Source organism: Buteo buteo, chromosome 14, assembly GCF_964188355.1.
Source record: "Buteo buteo chromosome 14, bButBut1.hap1.1, whole genome shotgun sequence".
Taxonomy (NCBI): domain Eukaryota; kingdom Metazoa; phylum Chordata; class Aves; order Accipitriformes; family Accipitridae; genus Buteo; species Buteo buteo.
In genome coordinates, this window is record NC_134184.1 from 26,902,220 (window position 1) to 26,925,958 (window position 23,739).

Here is a 23,739-nt window from a genome sequence, read left to right on the forward strand (position 1 = left end):
AGTTGAAGTGCTTTGGGCCTTGAAGAGCATGATATTCCAGTTGGAGGACCAAGGGCCAAGTTGATTATTTTATGGCTGACAGACTGAAGTAAGTCAGTGAGTGCAAAACATACAGAAAAGTATTAATACAGATTCATGTATACTTTCCCATAAACTGGAGATAAGATATGCAGTGTCCCCAAAGGGGATTTTAAAACAGGAGAAGGTCATACAGACTTGTAAGAAAAGTGCTTATAAGGAAATGTGTGTAATATAAAGTCATAAAATACAGTAAAAGGTTTTTGAAAAGTCTAGTGAATCAATGGTTTAATGTGATGGCTCTTTTTAAATGCAAAGAAACCAAGGCCAAACTGAGCTATTATATGACAGGGCCATTTGTAAATATGATTAACTAACTCACTTGAGTTTTTTCTCTCGTAATTTCTGTGGTAACCTGTCTTAATTGATATTCTGTGAAACTAATGGAACATTAGGTTGCACAGTCAGTTCTAGTGGACCCATCCAATATATTTGACACTGCTTACCTTGTGAAAGTGAATTGAAATCCACAGGAATGAAGTATAATATTGCATATATTTCTTTTCTGCGTAGCTTGGTTACTGGTGTGGCTCAATTTTTATTTTTTTTTTATATAAGCAAAATGGAAGTTTAGCAAGTCGGCTCATGTAACTGAATGGATTGGTCTTCTTCATGTTTCGAAATGACTAATGGCTTCATGCTTATAAGTTTCTACTGACGCATGACATGGAAGTCTAACGTCAGAAAAGTAACAGAATAATTTCAGGCTCAAAGTTCTTCCAAATTTGTTTTGCAGCAGTCAGAGTTTTTAGCATATTAACATTTCAAAATATTTTTAAACACTCAAAAAAATTTCAGAGGATAAGCCAAAGAGACAGACGGGATTTTCCCTGTTGCAAACTACTGCGATATGAACTTTTGTTCTAACCACTGTGAACAGTACCTGAAGGTTCTTGCAGAAATAGTCTTAATTTCAATTTGAGATATCATAACTATATGCTTGTTCCTTGTTCTAGGTATTTAGCAAGTAACTGCACAAAATTAGATTTTGTAGCCTGCATGAGAGGATTTTCCTTCTCTCTAAGTTTGTAGGTGCTGAGTAATGTTTTATGCAGACAGCTAGTCAGCTAGCTTACACACAGATGTCTACACTCTAGGTATCTGTGATTCGCTAAATGAGTCCTACCTAAAATGTACATCTTGGACAGGATTAATCTCATTTAACTCTAAACTTCTGAAACTTAGACATCTGTGACTGCGATCATCACTCTAACTTTCTTCTCATTATAGTTATTGGAGATGAAAAAGAAATATTGAGAGCTAGATTTTTCTCATCCTAGGAGAAATATTTAACATAGACCAAACCAAACACTCTCCAGAGGCCTGCAGTGAAGACAGCTTTGTTTCTATTTTGAACATGGTCTTGTTTCCTTTTCAGTCAGAAGTGATAAAATTACTCCTGTACAGTTCAGAAATGCTCTTCTAAAATCCCTAATGAAACCAATTGTTTTGACTTTGTTCCAAACTAAATGTGTGTTTCTATTGACGCAATTTAGGAAATCAGACATTGGCTTTAAACCAGCTGGCAATTGATTTGGAACTTGGTATTTTCAATTAAAATAATATTTAATTGATCTTTCAAAACATTTCTTTCCTGTAGTTTTTTGTTGTTTTGTTTTGGTTTTTCCTTATTTTTACCTAGAGCTGGTAAAAACGTCACAGAACAATGATGCAGTGACATATTAGTATCTTGGAAAAGACACTTCTATCTCTCAGATGGTGAAGTTGTCTTTATGTTGGGTCTATTTGTATTCATTACAAATGAACAGTTTCACCTCCTCATGCCTCTTTTACTTCAGCACAGCAATGTCTGGTGAATATAAGAGTTAATCTTACTGCTTAATCTACAAAGCTTGTATTAATAGACTTAGGAATTAGTGTTGAGACTACAGTGTAATTGCAGAGGGGTTATTTGTTCAGTTCCATGAACAGTATGGGTAGAATTCCAGCCTTTACAACTCTGACAGAGTTTTGTCATTTAGAATTTTTTACAAGATCCAGTAGTATTTCCCGATCTTATTAAGGCAGAGAAATGAAGGCATGAAAGAAGCAGTTATTGGTTCTACATGTGAGTTTTAAGAAATCTGTGAGCCGTTACGTAAGATTACATCTGAAACCTATCTGCTTTGATCTTTTATCACTGGTACTGAACTGCCCTCACTGGTTTAAAAGAAGGTGCAAATTCCCCTGCTGTACAGAGTCTTTACCACTGAGCTTTAACTTTAATAATTAGAAGCTGACAGTCTGTATTCTAACGTTTCACACACCGTCCACATTATATATCCTTTAAAAATTTAAAAAAGAAAAATCATGTCGAACTTTTGATATACAGTTTTATAAAAATGACTAATTGTAAACTGTGGGAAAGCTTGTCTTTGCATCAGTTTTGGTTCAGAAATCCTTCAGCTTCCCTGCTTTCTGAGACAGAAGAATAAGACTTACCTTTGGGACAACATTATTATGATTTTTCCTATTTGGTACTAATCAATTGTAAAGGCCACACAGATGTCAAGGTAGTTTTCTTGCCATGCCTTTAACTGATTTAGTTAAATGATTTTATTTATTTAATTTTATTTACTTATTTATTTATTTTTAAGCACAAGAAGGTACATTTGGTCACAGAGTTCATAATTCAGGAAATCAAAACTGGAAAATTTGTTTTTTGCAGGCTGTTATTCAAGAAATAACAATATTAATTTTAGAAAGGAATACTAAGTACGCAACTGTTTCTCTTACTTCAAAGGTCAGTGTTTCAACATTTCCAAGGACTCTTCCTTTTACTCCAGTCTCTACAGTGAAGCACACTATAGCTCCACAAAAGGAGTTGATAGCACTGTCTATGAGGGGAAAAAATTTTAGTGGAACTCAGCTTCTCGCTTATAAGCTAAACAACTCCTCTCCTCATATATCCAGATTAATTAAGATTCTGTTACAAAGCACATCATTACTTTGGCAATGCTATGTCCCTTGGCAGCTTCATCTCAAGATCATTCTGTAAAACATTCAGTGTAGTTTTTAAACATGTTTCCACTTTTAGAGAAATAGTTCTTAATTCTTTATTTAGGAAATATGACTTTGCAGTAGTTAAAATAAGTATTTTGTTTAATAGCTTTCATAAGGTGGTAGATTATCTGTACCATGGTTATCAGCAATTGAGACTGAGGAAAAAAACAATGACCGAGTGGTTTCTCATTGTTTTTAAAATATCTAATTACAACCTTAGCAATGAAATCTGCATTACTCTAAGTCATAACACTTTTATTCATTAGTAGCTGACTTAGAAAGCACCAAAATGTGGAGCTGTGATTACTATTGCCCTCGATGAGGAACTTGATGTTCATGTTTAGCAAGAGCCTTCTGCCAACTTTTAGCAGAGTTATTGGAGGATCAGAAAGACCACATTAATTTATCTGTTTATCCCCTGAGCAGAAGATGGACCTGAAAGTCTGAAAAATGTTCCTTAAAAAATAGTGTCGACTTAGTGGTTGTAAGCATGACATTTCTTTTTTCAAATTGCAACTGTTCCTCTCTATTTGCAGTGGAGTTAATTTTGCCTTTATTATGACCATGGGTGCATGACTGTTTCAAAATATTGGCAAAGGGCAATGAGCCAAAATCATTATCTTCACTTGAAGTGTTTAATACCAAACGTAAATATTGGAGGGGCTTGAGTGCCCAAGCCATCCCTCCAGGCTTTATGCATCTGATTATAAATGTCCCTGCTGCACTGTCAGCTAGTCCCCATCATGACTTCAGTCCAGTGTTGTCAAGGAAATAATAACCTAGAGTCTTCCATTGCTTATCAGATGGGGACAGTGCTTAAAGAACACATGGGTTGATTTTCCCTCAAATACTCCTGTATAATTAAAATTGTTAATAAGCAATCAGCAAAATTAGAAATAGAAATAGAAATCAGGCTGCTTTAGATGCAAATTCCTCCTGTATATTTCATGTAGCATTAAAACCTTTAGTGGCCAGTGAAATACTGTTCATAAAAAGAGAAAGTAAGCTGATAACTACCCTCTACATACACTTACAGTGGTCAAAGTTTTTATACTCTGGTCTAGCAGAACGAAAGGAGCTAATGCCTTTTTTCACTTCTTCATGGAACAGTAGCACCTGAGGGAGACAGAATTTATTGCAACAATCCATTGCCAGGAATACATTAAGCACACAGAGGAATAAAGGGCATATGAGAATGCTCTACTTTCACAGAGGAATGTGGGATACAAAAAATACAGCATTTTCCCAAATACCACCCCTTAAGATTTACATTTTTTTCAAATTAAAGTCTTCATGGCCATTACTTGTTCTTGCTTTTCTAAGCAGTGAAATGTATTTCTCAAATTATTTCCAGAGTTCCATGAAGTAGATAATAAACTTTAAAAGAGCTATGGTGTTTGTTCTATACAAATCTAACTTATTACTATATGCTATTCTCAGCCTAGACTCTTGTAGAGATTTTAAAGACGTATATATTCTTCAATGTGGGACAAACATTTGTAATTGAGCTTCTAATTTCCAGGGACCGAGGATTTATGATTTTTAGAGCTGATGTAAAAAGGTAAAGCTATGCCAGACAAGTACAGTCCAACAGTTAACTTCACACTGCAGAGTGCATATCAGAATGCAGCTTCTTATCAATATATCTCATCAAAGTTCACATTTCACCAAAAGCTGGATTACTTCTGTATTAATATTGTCTTTCAGCATTTTTTATTTAAATAGGTATTGGAGTAAATTTTGAGTTTGTGGTTTTGTTTTTTTGTTTTGTTTTTTTTTTTCTTTTTTTTTTTCTCTCCAGTTTAGTGAATATATGTTCAAATAAAATGCGTTATATCTTACCAAATCATCAGCTCCATCTTGGGTTTCTTTAAGTTTGATGACTGCAACAGAATTAATCATAGCAGGCCCAAAATAGGTGCCATGGTGTTATTTTCTCACAGCTTTGGCAGACATGGTGTGTGACCTACAAACACTTGTGTTGTTCTGGACTAGCAACTAGAGCACAGGAGGCATGGCATCTGAATTGGATTAAACAGGTGTGTATATGTGTTGCAGATTCAATTAGTCAATGGAGAGAACTTCTAGAAGATGATTAATCTCAGATAAACAGGGCTTATGAGGAGCAGCTGAAGGAACTGGGGTTGTTTAGCCTGGAGAAAAGGAGGCTGAGGGGAGACCTTATTGCTCTCTACAACTACCTGAAAGGAGGTGGTAGTGACATGGGGTTGGTCTCTTCTGTCAGGTGGCTGGAGATAGGCCGAGAGGAAACAGCCTCAAGTTGCAGCAATGGAAGTTTAGATGGGATATTAGGAAAAATTTCTTCACCAAAAGGGTTGTCAAGCATTGGCACAGGCTGCCCAGGGAAGTGGTGGAGTCACCATCCCTGGAGGTATTTAAAAGACATGAAGACGTGGTGCTTAGGGACATGGTTTAGTGGTGGACTTGGCAGTGCTAGGTTTATGCTTGGACTTGATGATCTTTTCCAGCCTAAAGGATTCTATGATTCTATGGTTGTATGACCTTAAGGCATGTCAGAGCGACTGCCCGTTAAGGTTGCTATTTCTCTTCACTGAGTAAACAGGATTACTAAGATGTCTAGCTCATTTAGAACCACAATTTCCAGGTATTTAAGGTAAGCAGATGAGCTTGATAGTCAATATTACCTCAGTCTAGCTCATTTATAAATGCATAAACATGTTTTTATGTTTTATTTTCCTAATGTTTCATTTATCCAGTCAAGGACTAGAAACAATACCATGAAAGAGTAATGAGACCAAGAAAAATGGCTCGGTATCATCATCAGACTTGATGATACAAGGAATCAAGTCATCATATTAAACCAAGAGAATAAGAATTATTCATAGAAATAATTCAAGACAATAAATGCCAAGAAATCCTGATTTATTTTTTGTAAGCAATGCAGAAACAAGGAAACTAATGCCAGCAAAGTTTGTTAAATAGAAATTTCCATGTCTCTGATCTGTATCTTGTATATTCATTGTGACTAGAGTCAGTGTTTTGAACTGCAGTTGTCTGAATGCATCACATAAGGATGAAACAACAAAACTTAACATTTATTTATTTATTTATTTACTTACTTATCCAAGGCGTTTATCCATACAATGTTAAATTCACTGCTGTGGTAAACAAGTGCAGTTGTATTCACGTTAATGGAATTCTGCTTGCTTAGCCCTGCAATTATTTTACCCGACTAGATAAGTGATCTGGGTAACAGCACTTTCAGGTAAACATTATTCTTTTCATATTTCTCTGGAGAAATGCTACAGAGGATTAAGGGTTCTGTCCAATACCACAAAGGGTATCTGGTCTCAAAGCTTGCATTAAAACACTGTTTCTTTGCTCACAGGCCTGAATTTAAATCACACTTCTGTCTAAAGGAAAAGGTTCTGCATTGCCTTGTAAACTTCTCTTTTTGTGACATTTTGGGACTGCTGACAGGAAGTTTTCAGGTTATGCTTGACATTTTGATAAGTAACATCACATGAATGATCTTAACTTTGCCTAACTCATGCTGCGTTGCTTTTCCTTGCTTTTGAACTGCTCTGGAAAAGAGACAATACTCATAATATCTTTCTTTAGTCTTTTTCATACTATGTGATATAACACACAATTCATTTACATTTGCTGTAATTAGAATTAATGAAGTACCATCATGATTTTTTTTCTCTATCCAAACCTATTAGTTAATTACTGTTCTAGATTTTGCTATCAAACCTAGAATGAAGAGAAAGGAAATGGGTAGCTTCAATTTAGACTGACCATCTTCTCACTAGTTTTAAAGTCAAGGTGAAGTGGATTTATTTTGTTGACCTGCTTTGGTTTACTAACATCTGTATATGTAAGAGCTGAAAGACTTCAAGGTGCATAATAGGCAAATTTATGTTTAGAAATCACTTTAAGACCCTTCTTTACAATGATTTTTCCTCATTATAAGGAAAATTATTACTAACTACCTGTTTTTATCATCTATTTCTGTCTCATATTTACCCAAAATATTCTTCACCCCTGAAAAATCAACCAAGTCATTATAAATTCCCTTTCCTAGATAGTGTAATGGAAGGCAGCTGGGTATTATGGTGATTTTCAGCAGCATAAAACCCTTAAGAGGATTTTAGCGGGTTGCAGGGAAGAAAGCAGCTGAATCAATGGTTTGCTACTGTTTTACTAGTTTTTATAGTACTGCAAAGACCATACCTCAGAAAAGTCTTGTCTGTACTGTGACACAGAGAGAGGTAATAACTGAATTTGGAAGGAAAATAACTGGAATGATGGTGTGAACTTCATACATTTTAAAATAAAGAGGTCTGTGTCTTTGACCTTTAATTACAAGGAAGCAAAGAGGATCCACACACCTGTAATCATCAAAATAGCTGTGAAGTAACTGTCTTTTTTCCTACCAGAAACAAAGTTGAAGAATTCCCATAAAATTTTTCAGTGCATTTAATGGATGTGTTTACTTGGAGTTGAACCGCATAGGCTGCCCTTGAGTTAGGATGGGTTGGAACAAATAGGCAAGAAGTGGAATAGTAAAATTTGATGAGAATATGTGTCCTATCTTACTGAGGATGTGCACTGTATGGATAAGACTGAAGGAAAATATGTTCAAGTTTCCGGAAATTAAGTGCAAGACAACCAAGGAGGGTGTGATAGTTACCGTGACCATCCAAGTGGCTCAGTATTAGTGTATAATTTATAAGTGCAATTGAGCATATGAATAGCCTGAACCTTCTATCGTTAGATCAAAGACAGGCTGCTCTTCTCAGTCAATCACATTACTTCTTTATCATTTGTCTGTGATAAAAGGTTTAGTAGTGTCAGGGAAAATCCTTTAATGTGTCGGTAACTGAAGAGTACACTGTGACTAGCACTGGGGGAAAAAAAAACAACCAAAAAACCCCAACCCTGCTCTAAACTTGAGTTACTTGCCAGCTGATGTGTAGTAAGAAAGCAGGTTCGGTGCTGCAATGTGCTATATGAGTGGTATTTGCTCTGTACATGTTGCGTATTTATTCTTTTGATGTTATGAAGTGATATATGAAACGAAGAATATCCCTTACCCTGTGCACAATAGGTTGTTTAGCACATGCTGGTCAGAGAATGATTCACTTTCTCATAAATGAATCTAGAATACTTCCCAAAATAGAACGGCCTCTCAAACATGTAAGTTTGGCTGACAGTGCTGAACTTCAAGGAAAGAGTGGGATATTGCCTCTCTGTGCAATGCACATTTGGGATTCTCCATCCTCCCAAGAGATTTTTTGATTGCTTCTTGCTGTTCAGTTCTGAGGAAGGAAAAAAAAAAATAAAATTCTTATGTTCTGGAGTTTTACGACTGCAGCAGATACTGGGTCAGCTTTATGTCTATGTGTGTAATTCTGCTGGTTTTCTTGTGATGAGCCCTGTTTGGTCAATTGTTCCAGCAGTGCGTGACTAATATTTTTACAGAGTAGTTCCCAAGTTAATTGATACTGGAGAAATGAGTCAGATAAAGAGAAAATGAATAGTTTGGAGGTTTGCTTACATCTTTAATCTCCACTCTCCTCTTTTACCCATGTTCTTTTAGCAAATGAATAATAGTTTAAAAAAAAACAGTCTAAACGTGTTAGATTTTTGCCCTTCAGATTAATTAATAAACAGCACTGCTGTAAGCCTTATCTCCTTCCAGAGTATACTTTCAATTTTCTTTCAGATTTTACATTTTCATTATATTTTATAACATGGAGAAATGAAAATGTGAGAAGTTGTGGAAATTTCCTCTGCACAGATTCCTATTTAGTTAGTTAAATACTAGGGATTGATGGATTTTTCAGTGAGTGAAAAGTCTGACTAATTAAATCTAGTTCCAATCCCCCTGCCATGGGCAGGGACACCTTCCACTAGACCAGGTTGCTCAAAGCCCCATCCAACCTGCCCTTGAACACTGCCAGGGATGGGGCAGCCACAACTTCTCTGGGCAACCTGTTCCAGTGCCTCACCACCCTCACAGTGAAGAGTTTCTTCCTTACATCTAATCTAAATCTACCCTCTTTCAGTTTAAAACCATTACCCCTTGTACTATCACTACACTCCCTGTTAAAGAGTCCCTCCCCATCTTTCCTGTAGGCCCCCTTTAGGTACTGGCAGGCTGCTATAAGGTCTCCCTGGAGTCTTCTCTTCTCCAGGCTGAACAACCCCAACTCTCTCAGCCTGTCTTCATAGGAGAGGGGCTCCACCCCCCTGATTATCTCTGTGGCCCTCCTCTGGACCTACGCAAGCAGGTCCGTGTCTTTCTTATGTTTGGGCCCCCAGAGCTGAACGCAGTACTGCAGGTGGGGTCTCACAAGAGTGGAGCAGAGGGGCAGAATCACCTCCCCCAGCATCCTAGCCACACTTCTTCTGATGCAGCCCAGAGTGCAATTGGCTTTCCGGGCTGCAAACGTACATTGCTGGCTCATATTCCGTTTTTCATCCACTAATACCCGCAAGTCCTTCTCTGCAGGGCTGCTGTTAATCCACTCATTGCCCAGCCTGTATTTGTGCTTGGGATTGCCCTGCCCCACGTGCAGGACCTTGCACTTGGCCTTGTTGACCTTGGTGGGGTTTGCACAGACCCACCTCTCCAGCCTGTCAAGGTCCCTCTGGATGACATCCCTTCCCTCCAGTGTGTCAACTGCAACACACAGCTTCATGTTATCAGCAAACACGCTGATGGTGCACTCAATCCCACTGTCCATGTCACCAACAAAGATGTTAAACAGCACCGGTCCCAGTACTGACCCCTGAGGATTGCCACTCTTCACTGGTCTCCTCTTGGAAATCGAGCTGTTAAGTGCAACTCCTTTGAGTGTGACCATCCAGCCAATTCCTAATCCACCGAGTGGTCCATCTGTCAAATCTGTGTCTCTCCAATTTAGAGACAAGAATGTTGTGCAGGACAGTGTCAAACACTTTGCACAAGTCCAGGTAGATGACATCCATTACTCTTCCCTTATCTACCAACACTGTAACCCCATCATAGAAGGCCACCAAATTTGTTCAGTATGATTTGTCCTTAGCGAAGCCATGTTGGCTGTCACGAATCACCTCCTTGTTTTCCACGTGCTGTAGCATAGTTTCCAGGAGGATCCTCTCCATGATCTTGTCAGGCACAGAGGTGAGACTGACTGGCCTGTAGCTCCCTGGGTCTTCCTTTTTTCCCTTTTTAAAAATGGGGGTTATGTTTCCCCTTTTCCTGTCAGTGGGAACTTCCCTGGACTGTCATGACTTCTCAACTGTGATGGATAGTGGCTTAGCTGCTTCATCTGCCGGTTCCCTCAGGGCCCACAGATGCATCTCATCAAGTCCTGTGGGCTTGTGCACCCTCACGTTCCTTAGATGGTCTCAAACCTGATCTTCTCCTGCAGCGGGCAGTTCTTCATTCTCCCAGTCCCTGCCTTTGCTTTCTGCATCTTGGGCAGTGTGGCTGGAGCACTTGCCGGTGAAGACTGAGGCAAAAAAGTTGTTGACTACCTCAGCCTTCTCCATGTCCCAGGTAACCAGGTCTCTTACTCGTTTCCTTCTGGAGAGGGCCCACATTTTCCCTAGTCTTCCTTTTATCACTGATGTACCTATAGAAGCTTTTCTTGTTTCTCTTGACATCCCTGGCCAGGTTGAATTCTATCAGGGCTTTGGCTTTCCTAACCTGATCCCTGTCTGCTTGGACAATTTCTCTGTATTCCTCCCAGGCTACCTGTCCTTGCTTTCACCCTCTTCAGGCTTCCTTTTTGTGTTTGAGTTTGTTCAGGAGCTCCTTGTTCATCCATGCAGGCATTTTTGCCTGACTTCCTCTTTGTTGGGATGCATCGCTCCTGAGCTTGGAGGAGGTGATCCTTGAATATCAACCAGCTTTCTTGGGCCCCTCTTCCCTCCAGGGCTTTATCCCATGGTACTCTACCAAGCAGATCCCTGAAGAGGCCAAAGTCTGCTCTCCTGAAGTCCAGGGTAGCGAGCTTGCTGTGTGCCCTGCTTGCTGCCCGAAGGATCTTGAACTCCACCATTTCATGGTCACTGCAGCCAAGGCTGCCCTTGAGCTTCACATTCCCCACCAGCCCCTCCTTGTTAGTGAGAACAAGGTCCCACATAGCATCTGTCCTCATTCATTGGCTTAGAATCTCTCTGTGGAGGAACTTCTATCATTTTCTCCTAAGAGCTCTCCTGTTCAGACAGAAAGGATGGCATTTAACTCCAGATTGCTGGTATCTAAATGAAGTTGTTTAAGTGCAGATGCCTATGTTACTTATGGACTCTATTAAGTTTCTAGTGCAGTCTGGTCAACACAGTTTATGGAGTCTGGAGAGCTATTCACCTCTCCCTGATATAAGACATCTATGTTTTTTGAGCTGGATAGCTTTCTAGAATACATTTACTTTATCAGGCTCATTTCAGCTACTTTTATGTACCATGTCTATCTCAGATGCTTTAAGGTATCCTACTTGATCTCCAACTTGTGCTCTGAATGTTTTGACTATCTTGTAGGTTCACTGAGGTGTTTCCAAAAGAAGAAAAAAAAAAAAAAAAGAGATTGCCTACATTAATCCAATAGCCTGAGATCCATGAAATAATTTTGGAATCAATGAAAAGGTACCAGATGACCTAGCAGACTTGGAGAGAATAGCCAAACTTTTAGGTAGTAGTTTATAATTAGTACTTTTTTTTCTTTAGGTACATAAGTAAATGCTTCAATCCGATCTTGTGAGGCTGAAAGCTCTTTTGGAGAAATGAACCAAACCTAGCACTAAAACCACATTTCACAGTATTCTACTTCCATGTGTGTATATATACATAATTACTAATAGTTTATGTTAAAACATAAAAGTTGACATTGTAAATGTCTGTTACTATCAACTAATTACGTTAAGCTAAAACCAAAATCAGTCTGGTGGCATAGTGGTCGACAGGTGTATATATATGAGCCAAAGTTTTAAACCTTAAGTTTGGGAAAGTGTCTTCACCTAGATGCTATTTAGATACATGAGGATGGAAATTGGGTTAGTTTGCACCACTAAGTAAAGCAGGAGAACTGTGTTGGCTTCAGGCAAGTGCAGAGAACAGGAGGTTTGCCCTGAGGATATGCACTAATTTAAGCTTGCCTTCTGTGGTCAGTGGTTCGCTCCCTTTCAAAAGAGTACACCCCAGAGTATGAAGAGCTTCCCAAGAAATAAACTTTTTTCAGATTAAGGTCATCCTTGACCCCTGCAGTTGTGAAACCGAAAATGCTAATAACACAAGGGGAAATGAATAGTTACCAAAGTGATATATTAAGAACCAGAGGATCCCTATGCAAAAGAATATCCAGGATAAATCATTTCTTCAAAGTCAGTCTCCACAGTGATACGTTTGGTAGTTATAGAACCAGATTTACATGGAAAAGAGGTGGTAAATGTGAGGAATACATACAACTGTTATTTTAAGCATTTGTTGCACTTGGACAATTCCTAAGGATGTTTAAGAATACAAACAGCCATTCATTGCCTAGGTCATGGTCATGCACAGCAAATCTCATGCACCTGCATATGACAGAAGTTAAGTTCAGGTCCTGTATTTCTGAGGACTAAAAAATAGAAGATTATTGTGAAAATAGATACGTCAATTGACTCTGTTCAAAGTCAAATTCACTTAGTTTACAGTCTACATTTTCCTTAAGGCATACAGTATATTCCAGTTTTCTTCTTGGGTGGGCTTTATTGCACATAATTTAAACCATCCAAACATTAGACATCCCATTTGAGTAGTCTCCAAGATCACTACTGAACTGCCCTCCTGTGGGTGCACGGTGCCATTTGTAAATCCTCGGAGGCTTTGGTGTCTTACGAGGGGATTCTGTGCCAGCTCCCTGAAGATGTCCTGAATACCTTACAGTATCTCAAATGGTCCTAGATACCTGTGAACAAACAGCTGAATTCTGGTCTGAGTTTCCTATATAGTTACTGAGCACACAGTTAATAGGTCAAAAGAGATAGCCACACGCAGGAGCCCCCATCTCTTATCACAGGACAGGATGAATTATCTAACGGAGGTACATTTTTCCCTCTACTGACAAGAAAAGCATCTAGATTAACAATTTAAGGTAGATGAGAAGCTCTTAGAAAACCAAAATTAGGTGAGAGGATTACCACAGCAATTGTGAAATATCACTGACTGTGTATACAGAGGGTCCACATTTCTGAAATGAAACTCATGAAAACATGAAGTTCAGGCTCTACTCTTGCTGGCCAATAATAACACTTCTCCACTGCAATGTTATGGCATTTTGTTCACACTGTTATCTGTTCCCAGTGTATCTGTTCACACTGTTATTTGCCACACCTCAGGCAGGCATTATTCCAAACTGGCTCGAGTATAAAAATATTAGAGAGTTTATCTCCTCCCTAGCTGAAGTGATGAAGAAACTACATGAGAGCCTAGAGGATTTTTTTTTAAAAATAACATATGCTTAAATATGAAGTATTTACAAAAAAATCTGTGATGATTATTCAGTAGTTTATCAAGATCTTTTTATTTATTATTAATGTTTTAAATATATTTCTCTAATTATCCTTGTCCTGAAGTAGTATTCTAATTATACTACTAATACTATAGGATTAACATACTTAAAATAGTTTAGGAAGTACAAATGTGAGTATTTCTTACAATTATTTCCTACACTTTAGTGCATTTCCTCTGTTTAGCATTTGTCTCAGAACACTTCCCAAATATCTTAATTAATTTCACTTGTTTTTCTATATTTTATTTATTTATATTTTTTTCATAACAAAAATGATGGTTTGGTCTAGATCTTTTTAATTCACACTTTGAAACTGAATTAAGATTGCACAGTATGATACTGCTGAGAAATTGTAAAATAAGAACATAAAGTATAATGCGTGGTAAAACTCATCTAACAGTACAACCATCTTTGAGGGATTTTTGATGACATAAAGTTTACATATGTTTTGATTGTCCTTCTGTTTGATTGTCGTCTTGCTTATTTCTGTCAAATCAGCCACATTATAAAAGGTCCATTACTTTTAGTACAACAATTTCTAATTTAAAAAAACAGTATTGGGGTGAAGAATCTCTCTTCCTTTTGATCAATGAGTTTATTATAAAAAGGTAATAATGCAAAGGATTATGACACGTAGCCCTGTTAAAATTGCAAATCTGTATGTTGCCCACAGTTCAAATTCTATGTTTATTTCTTGATCCTTTCTTACCTAACGGCAGATGTTTCCAGGGGCTGTAATAGATGAAGATTTTAGTTATTCTTTACTTTGAAACAGGCATGTGAGCTCTGTTAGTAAAATAGCAATTTAAAAGTGAAGTGAGCAAAGGGTATAACAAAGATTTAGTCCTCATTGATCCATACCAACAGCAACACTGAAACAGGCAATCCAGCACCTTTTATACTTTAGTTCCACTACATTTAAACTGGGATTCTTCTTATTTATTTATGAGGATGCATTGTAACGTGTAACCATCTGGTATTTGAAATCCAGCTTTGCCTGATAATTTTCTGGTGTCTATGTCTCTGGATGGTATACTGAATTATAGGAGATCTGAAGTATGGAGATTTAACAACTCTCTAATTAAAGCTGCAGCATTTGTGCAACAGATGAAGACTATTTCAGAATAAATTAATATCAATAAAAACCAAGAAACTAGCCTGGGTGTTTTGTGGTAAGCTGCCAAAGCAGTCATGAGGGGTAGAATAATTTGCTTAGCTGCAGCAGCAGTACAAAAAGTATATCTTGAGTACCAGTGTAAATTAGAAAAGGAAGTTAATGAGATGAAAAAAGCAACATAAAAAGCAGGTACCCTAGGACCCTCCAACTTTTGATTAAACAGAGGGAAACTAAATGCTTTGTGGTGAATAACACAGACAATGTGTTTAAGCTTAATGAACAAATGTACGATGAAAAGGGGAATAAATCCGACAAATTATTTGCATATGATTGGAATGGGAAGAGAAAAGAAAACTTTTTTTCAGTTTGAGAAACAAGAGACATTGCAACAGATCATAATCCACGAACTGTAATGAGATTTCTTTCATGTTCTTTATAAAACAGATTTATCCTAGCTAAATATGGGTCACAAGGAGATAGTCTCCTTCTTATCCGAAATTCAATTGCCATGGATTAAGGAAAGAAGTAATATGAAGTTGGTTCTTCTGGGATCAGAAGTTAACAACAAGCCATTGAGGATTCTTCTTTCATGAAAAACAACAGATCAGATGGAATCGCTGTTATTAAAAAAGTTGTCTTTGTTTCTGTTTGCGTGATTGAGAGAGCTTTTATTTATTTGACTTCATTCTCTCTTACATAAATGGAAGCATTAAAATCTGCAGTGGAAAAAAAAGCTGTGTGATAGATCATACATTGTTTAACATTCACCTTGGTACAAGAAAATTTTCACGTATTAAGATGATAGCCATTTTCCCTGTTATGTAGTCTATCATTCAGCGAAAGATAAGCATCTTCCTCAACACAGATATTGGGGCTTGCTGATGTTACATTTAATGTTACAGCAGCATATTTGAAAAGGGGTGTGAACATTAGTAGACTGTAATGTGGTGTTTTGTAGCATCCTTTATTCAATACCGTAGTTGAACTATATTTTAGTGTGTGACAGAATGAGGAAGCACAGAAAAAAGCATGAAGGAAAACATAGGAAAAAAGAGACAAAAATGGTATATATCATGCATGAAGCAGTTATAAGTACAAGGAAAACCAAATTAAAAAGTTAAATCAAAGTACATTTTAAGGAAAAAAGATCTATAGTGTGATTTTCACAAAGTAAAGTTTTTCACAGAAGTCAAAGGCTTTGAGGGACTTCTAACATTTTAAGATCTGCTCTTCCTAGGGGACTGCCTCCAAAGTTGAGTATAAAGCTACACTTCTAGAACTTGTCATTGTAGATTTAAATCATTTCCTTGTTAATTGTTTGAAAACCTGCACTTGGTTTACGGTTCTTGTAGGAACTGTTTTGTGAGCACAGAAGCGTCGCTGAAACAATTTATTTGAAGACGCATTTCACTTTCGTGTGTCCATCAGAGAGTACAACCGAGAATCTAGACTTTAGGCAAAGCAGATTTAAGGCTGCGCAAGGGTTACCTGCCCCCACAGGTAACGTGTATTATCCAGATGATGTGTAGGAGCTGTACACATGAAGTGAGTGGTTCATAAGAGACTGCTGAATTAAACCTGGCAGTTGGATTCACTTTAGTTGTCAGTGATCCAGCTCCTGCAGATTCAATTAGAGGTTTGGGTTCAATTAACCAGAACTTTCATGTGAATCTCCCATGTTCTCAGAGCAGAACCTTATTGCCTTCCTGAGCAATTCTTCACAGGCATGTAAAAGTCACGTCTGCCAGCAAAACTAAATGATTTGACAGGGCAAACAAGACCATAGTTATTTCAGGGGGGAAATCAGAAGTGTAGTTGAGAGAGTTCAGGGCCCACACACAACGTGTATAGGCTTATCTGAGCTCAGTGTTGGCATACAGGATATCTGGCATCTAAGGTCAGATGCAAATAGCACAGCAACATCACTTACCTAATTGTTTTTGGGTCATACTGAGCCAAGTACCCATCTGGAGAGAGGGAGGCAAACAAAGGACTTGTTTAATCATGCAGCTAAGTGTTACTAACACAGGCAAAAACAGTACTAAAATCTGGATAGCAGTAACCTTATTAGCCACTGAAATTGCTCTGAATAGAGTAAACCGTATTGATTATTAACGTTCACAAGAGTCAATGCCCTTTGTTCCATAGAAGAGACCTCAGGGAAAGGAGTATTAAATGATAATTATTGGTCTGGCACATCCAGAAGAGGATATCTTGTCTTTCCCAACTCAAACACTTCATAGCAACAATGACTGAAACATAAATCACTAGGACCAGTTCTCACCCTCTGTTTCCCTCCTGACCTATTTCTCTGAGAAACTGCACCACTGAGAGACCTTAGGTGGATGTATGAGTTAGAGTACATCACGCTTGCTACAAGGGAGATATTGTTGTGCGCATCAAACCTGGAACTGAATGTAAGGGAAAACACAATCTTCAAGCTATTCCAGCCTTTAATTACAGTCTTTTTTATTGTCTTTTAAAAATTTAGTAGAAAACCCACATTTTAGAAGTTATTACATTCTCTTGTTAAGGCTGAGTTAATTTTTCTGCTTAAAAAAGGGACTCAGGTATTTTGCTGTAAACGAAGATTGCACTGTAATTTTCCTCTTTACAGCTGGATATCAAAATGTGACTTCTGACTTTCTTTTTAACTGGACCATGATTTCTGAAAAGGTTTAGGCATGTGTCACGGTTTAACCCCAGCCAGCAACTAAGCACCATGCAGCTGCTATCTCACCCGCACCACCTCAGCAAGATGGGGGAGAGAATCGGGAAAGAAAAAAAAGTAAACCTCATGAGTTCAGATAAGAACAGTTTAATAGGACAGAAAGGAAGAAAATAATTGCAATAACAACAATAATAAAATGACAATAATAATAATAGAATTGGAATATACAAAGCAAGTGATGCACAATGCAATCGCTTACCACTTGCTGACTGATGCCCAGCTAGTTCCTGAGCAGCAATTCCCCCCCCAGGCCAACAACCCCCAGTTTATATACTGGGCATGACGTCACATGGTCTGGAATACCCCTTTGGCCAGTTTGGGTCAGCTGTCCTGGCTGTGTCCCCTCCCAACTTCTTGTGCCCCTCCAGCCTTCTTGCTGGCTGGGCATGAGAAGCTGAAAAATCCTTGACTTGGTCTAAACACTACTCAGCAACAACTGAAAACATCAGTGTGTTATCAACATTCTTCTCATACCGAACCCAAAACGCAGCACTATACCAGCTACTAGGATGAAAATTAACTCTATTGCAACCAAAACCAGGACATCATGAAAACTGAAGATTATGGGTATATTAAAGAATAGCTCTATCATATCAATATAAGTATCCCTTGGATATGGCGAAAGTGGAAAAACAGACACTGACAGGCATAAATGCCAGTCAAAGCACATAACCACACATCATATTACTAGAAATTCTCATATACATTTTAGTGCAAGGTACACTTGATTTCTCCACTACATTTATTCATCAGATCTGATAAATATTGTAGGATCTTTGTCCTGGAAATTAAGACAACACTGGGTGACTGTTAGGGGGTTTAAAGGATTATGAAAACTTCGCCTGCTAGCAAGTTGGGAGATGCCAGAAATATTCAGGTGGCATTCATATGTTCAAGTTATTTCATATCACCATCCTTTCACAGACTTCCTAAGGACCAGGTGTCTTTAACATTCAAGATGTGTTGATAGGCATAGCTTTATCATCTTAACTTGTAGATAACTCTCTGAACACTACTGATTTTTCTCCTTCCTGATTTTCCACGTAAGCCTTAGAGCAATAGTAAAGAACTGTATAAATAAGCGATATGCTCACTGAAATGAATAGAATTTATTGAATTCCATGAACTAAGGCTTATTTGAATTTTCAGTTACCACTGGTTTCAAGGATACCTAAAACAAGTTTTTAAAACCTCAGACCACATTTAACTGCTCTTCTACTGATCAGAGGCACATGCTCGGCCATTTGTGTAAAACTCCCATGCTAACTTCAGTCAGAGCCACGTCATATACTTGCATTTCTCAGTTCCTCATTTTAACAGACTTCAATAACAGCGCTTACCTTAGTTTTTACAAAGGAAGTTAATTCTGAAGGAAATTAATCTTCTTCATGTTTATAAATTGCTTTGTGCATCAATGTATAAGTCTTGCTCTTCTTTATAGTCTTCTGGTTATTTCTGAGAACAAGTGAGGATCTAATCAAACCTTTGCACGTCTGTATGAAGAAAAATATTCTCCTTCTACAACATCCTCCTACCAGCTGAAACAAGGGAGAAAAGGAAAACAGTGAAACAAAAACATTCTTCATTTCTGTATATTACTTTTCCAATAAACTTTGGCATATCCATTAAATAAAATAAAGCAAAGCAGAGGTGAAATAAATACTTTAGAAAATAGCTGAAGATGCAGAATATTCTAATATGGACATTTCTACTCCCTTGTTATTACTCTGGCTTTCTGAAGGGAGAAAACGGAAAACAAGATGGGGTGGAAACAGGATAGACTACAAACAAATAGGCTACATACATATAGTCTTGTGCCTGTGGTTACTAATATTCCTCTTTAGGATACGTATGAGAGGAAGGGAAAAGATTATCTGGGATGAAGTAAGATGGCAGAGACTATAGAAGAAAAATAGTTGTCCACAGACAAGCACCACTTATTTAACTATTGTGGTAATATCTCCCAATATTACAAACAAATTCTAGTAGATATTTAGAACTCTTGGACTTTATACAATATCTTTGAGTTATGAGAGGAGAAGGAATAATGTAATTTTTCTAAAGTCAAAGGGAATTTAACTGTTCACTTCACTGAAAACAAGGATTTGATGTTTGATCCAAACTGCAAATATTCACTAAAACAGCACAAGGTTGTCTGCCAGTAGAATCCATCCAGTGCCATCAGTATTTATAACTAGTTAATATTTTTGACTGAACGAGGGATTTATTCAGTGTGGAGTTTCCTGACCTGCCACATTCATCGTTGTGATGAGAATCATGCTGCTTACCATCAGTCACCTTGCATACTTCACCTGACAAAGCCTGGCAGGATGCTTCACAACAATGAGAAGCCAGTCTGGGAAATTTACAGTAATCTGTTCCCTGGAGAGGAAAAAATGCTTTTAATAGGATTTTTTCTTTTTTTCTTTTTTTTTTTTTTTCTTTGTTAGGGGGTGGTCTGTTTGTTTGTTTCTAGATTTTGCTTTAGAAGAAAGGGTATCAGCTGGCTGAGCCCTAAAACACACACTGTGTAGTTCATTACTGGAACAGGGGCTCTGTTAGGTACCATACCTCTTTGTAGTAAAATACAGAAATAAATCTCTCCATGTTCTCTGAGACACAGGAAGAGCCTATCTGCAGCACTTCTGCCTGGAAGACTTCAGCATAGCCTCCTGTCTACGGGGGAGAGCTATGCTAAGCTAGGGCAAAGAGGTGGAATTAAGGGCTGGAGCACTGTGATACGGATGTGGACCTGGAAGAGACAGGCCATGGGCCTGGCTGCTAAGGAAAAAAAACCAAAACAACACATCAGGAAAAAAAGAAAAAAAGATTACTAATAAGCATTGAAAGAAATGATCATAAAATAGACAAATACAATGCAAAAGGCAGATTTGTACTTTATATAAGTATTAAAATTAATGTGAGGTGAATTTTCTACTTACTTCACAGGTGTACTGTTATATTTTTAAGCTAGTATAACTCTGTCAAGTTCAGCATATTCAGCTGTTCATAAATTTAGGAGTCGCTGGCCTCCTGCACTAGTTTTGTTTCTAACATTGAAAGGTCTGATTCATCACTCTATTATTCTAACTTTAAATGTAGTGCACTTTCACGGGAGCAAAAGTGGAACAGTCTGGCTTAAATCAGGTTCCACTACATTTTCAGTACGATGAAAATGTTAGAAAATAGGTTTTGTCCAGTTCAACTCTAATGCATTCCTTTGTGCAGACCTGAGCACTCGATTTCTGTCAGCTATAGCTTGCTCTGGACTTTTTAGAATCAGGTTCCATGTTAACAAAGAGTCAAAAATCAGTTCTGGTTAGTAATTAAAAAGTAAAAAAAAAAAGAAGGAGGAAAAAAAATGTATGCAGAGTAACAGTAATGTGCCATGGAAACCACTCTGCTGTAAAGGAGTTAATTTGAAAGTTCAAGACAGCTGTGATTCTTTCTGTCTGCCATATCTCTTTACTCTTGTCAGTCCACTCTTGCATGGTAAAATTTTCTTTCCACAGCCAATGCAGTGTGACACATTTTCCTTGCTGCTTAGCAAGTGCTTTTAATCTATATTGTAAGATATGTGTGGTGCTACGAAAAACCGTGTACTACTTCTACATTGAAATTCCCTCTACATTAGAGATTAAGTCGACATTAAGATATAACAGTTTAAAATATAATTAGGAGTAAAAATTATGAACATGCTTAGTTTTATCATCTTTTTCCTCTAAGCTATCAATTTAATCTATTTTTAATTCTTCCCTTAATATGTTAAAGATGCAAGTAATGTCCCTACTGCTCTGAGTTATGCTAACATGTTACTCCCAAAAGAAATTCAACTTCAGTGAAAAGTACCCGTGCAAGTAAAGTTGAACGTCTTCTCTGAAAAAAAAAAAAAAAAATATTGGTTTCTTATTCATCTGATATTGCTATAATATAAAGTTTGTGGTATTTGTAGAAAACAATTATTTCTGAAGATATAAAAGTAAAAAAAAAAAGCAGGACTGTAAATTCAGAAAAATGTAATCATCCTCAGCAGAACTAGTCTAGATTTATATCACTGTGACTATGGTTAGAATTTATCCTAATCTTATTTAATAGCTAACTTACCTAATAGTGGTCCACTACTCTTTCATGTAGCTTTTTTTTAAAAAAAAATGTAATATCAGAATCCCAGCTCTGTTTTTAGAGAAACTGAGATCATAAGTCAGATTTTAAAGTGTAGCTAGATGCCTAAAATATTAGAGAGGTCCCAATAGTATTTTCAAAAGCCCTGAATCTCCACTGAAATTAATCATCGCTGAAAATTAGTCTGGAAGCGAGACTACACTCATGTGCCATGAGATTATAGAGTGACGTTTATTTTCCCTCCCTCTAAACCAATGAATTTTTAATTATTCCATGAAAAGTAGAGCAGTTGCAAAAGAAAACATTTTTAAAATATCTGAACCCTGTTTTATTTGTCTGCTGCCTACAACATAAGGTAAAAGAATCACATTTGAAAAAACCTTGTAGAGGAAAGCAATAAAATCACATGTCAGGAAGGACAACAGATAAGAAGGAACCTGACTGTTCAGATTTGAAAACAGAGCTGTCTGTTTCCCTGCTAAGGGAAAAGGACACCAGTAATGCCACTCCTGAACTGGTTATGAATTTTACCCCAAACAGTCATTGGATAAAAAAGAGACACAAGTTGTTGTGGAGGAGGCAAGACCCGTTTTTAAACAGAAATTGTGTGTTTTTTCTAAAAGTGGAAGATGTCTTGATCTTTGCGTTTTTGTTTCATAGAGGAACCTACCTGTAAACCTAAGGCTTCAGGAGAGGAGCAGTTCAACCGATATTTCCCATAAGCAGTCTGCTTTGGCTATTATCCGTTCTACATTTGCATCCCATCTCTCTTATATTTGGTATCTTCAGGTGTAAATTCATGTGCTCAGCTCGATGTTGTAAACCTCACTACCAAAATAAAGCCCACACTTTTTTTGACGATGAGCCGTTTAGCGTCATCAAATCTAATCATCCTTGGAATAGAGATAAAAACATGACTTCACAATTAAACCTGAAACTGCATCACCATTAGGAATCTTATTTGACATTAACCTACCTAAACTTTAGTCAGATCACTTAAATCACTTAAATTTTAATAGCAATAATAGCAACAAAATATATAACCTGTGACCAATACAGGACTGCCAACTGTAAGTAGTTGATTCAATGCATGCCATCACAAATCTGTTGTGCAGACACTAAGTTGAAAATGTTTTATACCTGTGAGATATACAGTGGCTGCACGATATGGTTCTATATCACATATATAGAGAATCTGTTGCTTTGAGGACAAATAAAACTGACTGAACATGTGCTGCTTACTGAAGAGTTGCTCACTATGTCATTCTGCCATTTTGCAGGATTTCCGGACATCCAAGGAACAGCATGATAAATCGTCGGTCAGTGCAGCAGGGCAGTGGATTATCAAGAAAAGCAGCACCTGCAAAAAGATGTGGTATTGACACGTGAGTCAGTGTATTATTCTAAAACTCTCTACAATATATCTGTACACAGAATCTGAGAAATGATAGTCTTTCAAAAATGATACACTTTCATAGCTTTATGCATGTCTTTATTTACAGGAAGCCTTCTCCCTGGTCACAACAGTATTAAGGAAATGAGCAAAAGGACACTCCTTTGATATTCAAAACTCATCAGTTCATAGCAGTACAGAAACATCTCTCTATTCCTATTAAAATAGAGATTAAAAGTGTGTTTATAATAAAGGAATCATTAACATAATGCCTACATAATACCTGCATACATATTAACATAACCTACATAGGTAGCCTTGCTTTGATGGAGAATACTCTGTAACTTCTTCTGCCCACGTAAGAAATAATTCAATTCCTGTTTATATACTCAAAGTAGTCAAACTTTCCAAGTCATGCATGTGGAGATCACAGGAAGAAAATCACAATAAAATAATACATAGTAACATTAACAGACAAAACAATCAGAGAAAAAAAAAAACAAACAGTAAGCAGAATAAGAAAAAATTTGGACAAAGAATGGGAAAGACAAACCTTGGTAAGATTAAAAGAGGAAAACGAGTAAAAATATGCGATGAGCAAAGGAGAAGGAAAATGTGAAACAAGAAAACCAGATACCACCTCTAACATGTTTTCCTTTAGGACAAGAGAGAACGATGGTCATGTGAGCAACTATGGGGAGAGAATGGTTACAAGAAGCTCACCGAGAGCTCCGATAACAAATTAATGTTGCACTAGAATGAGTAGGTGG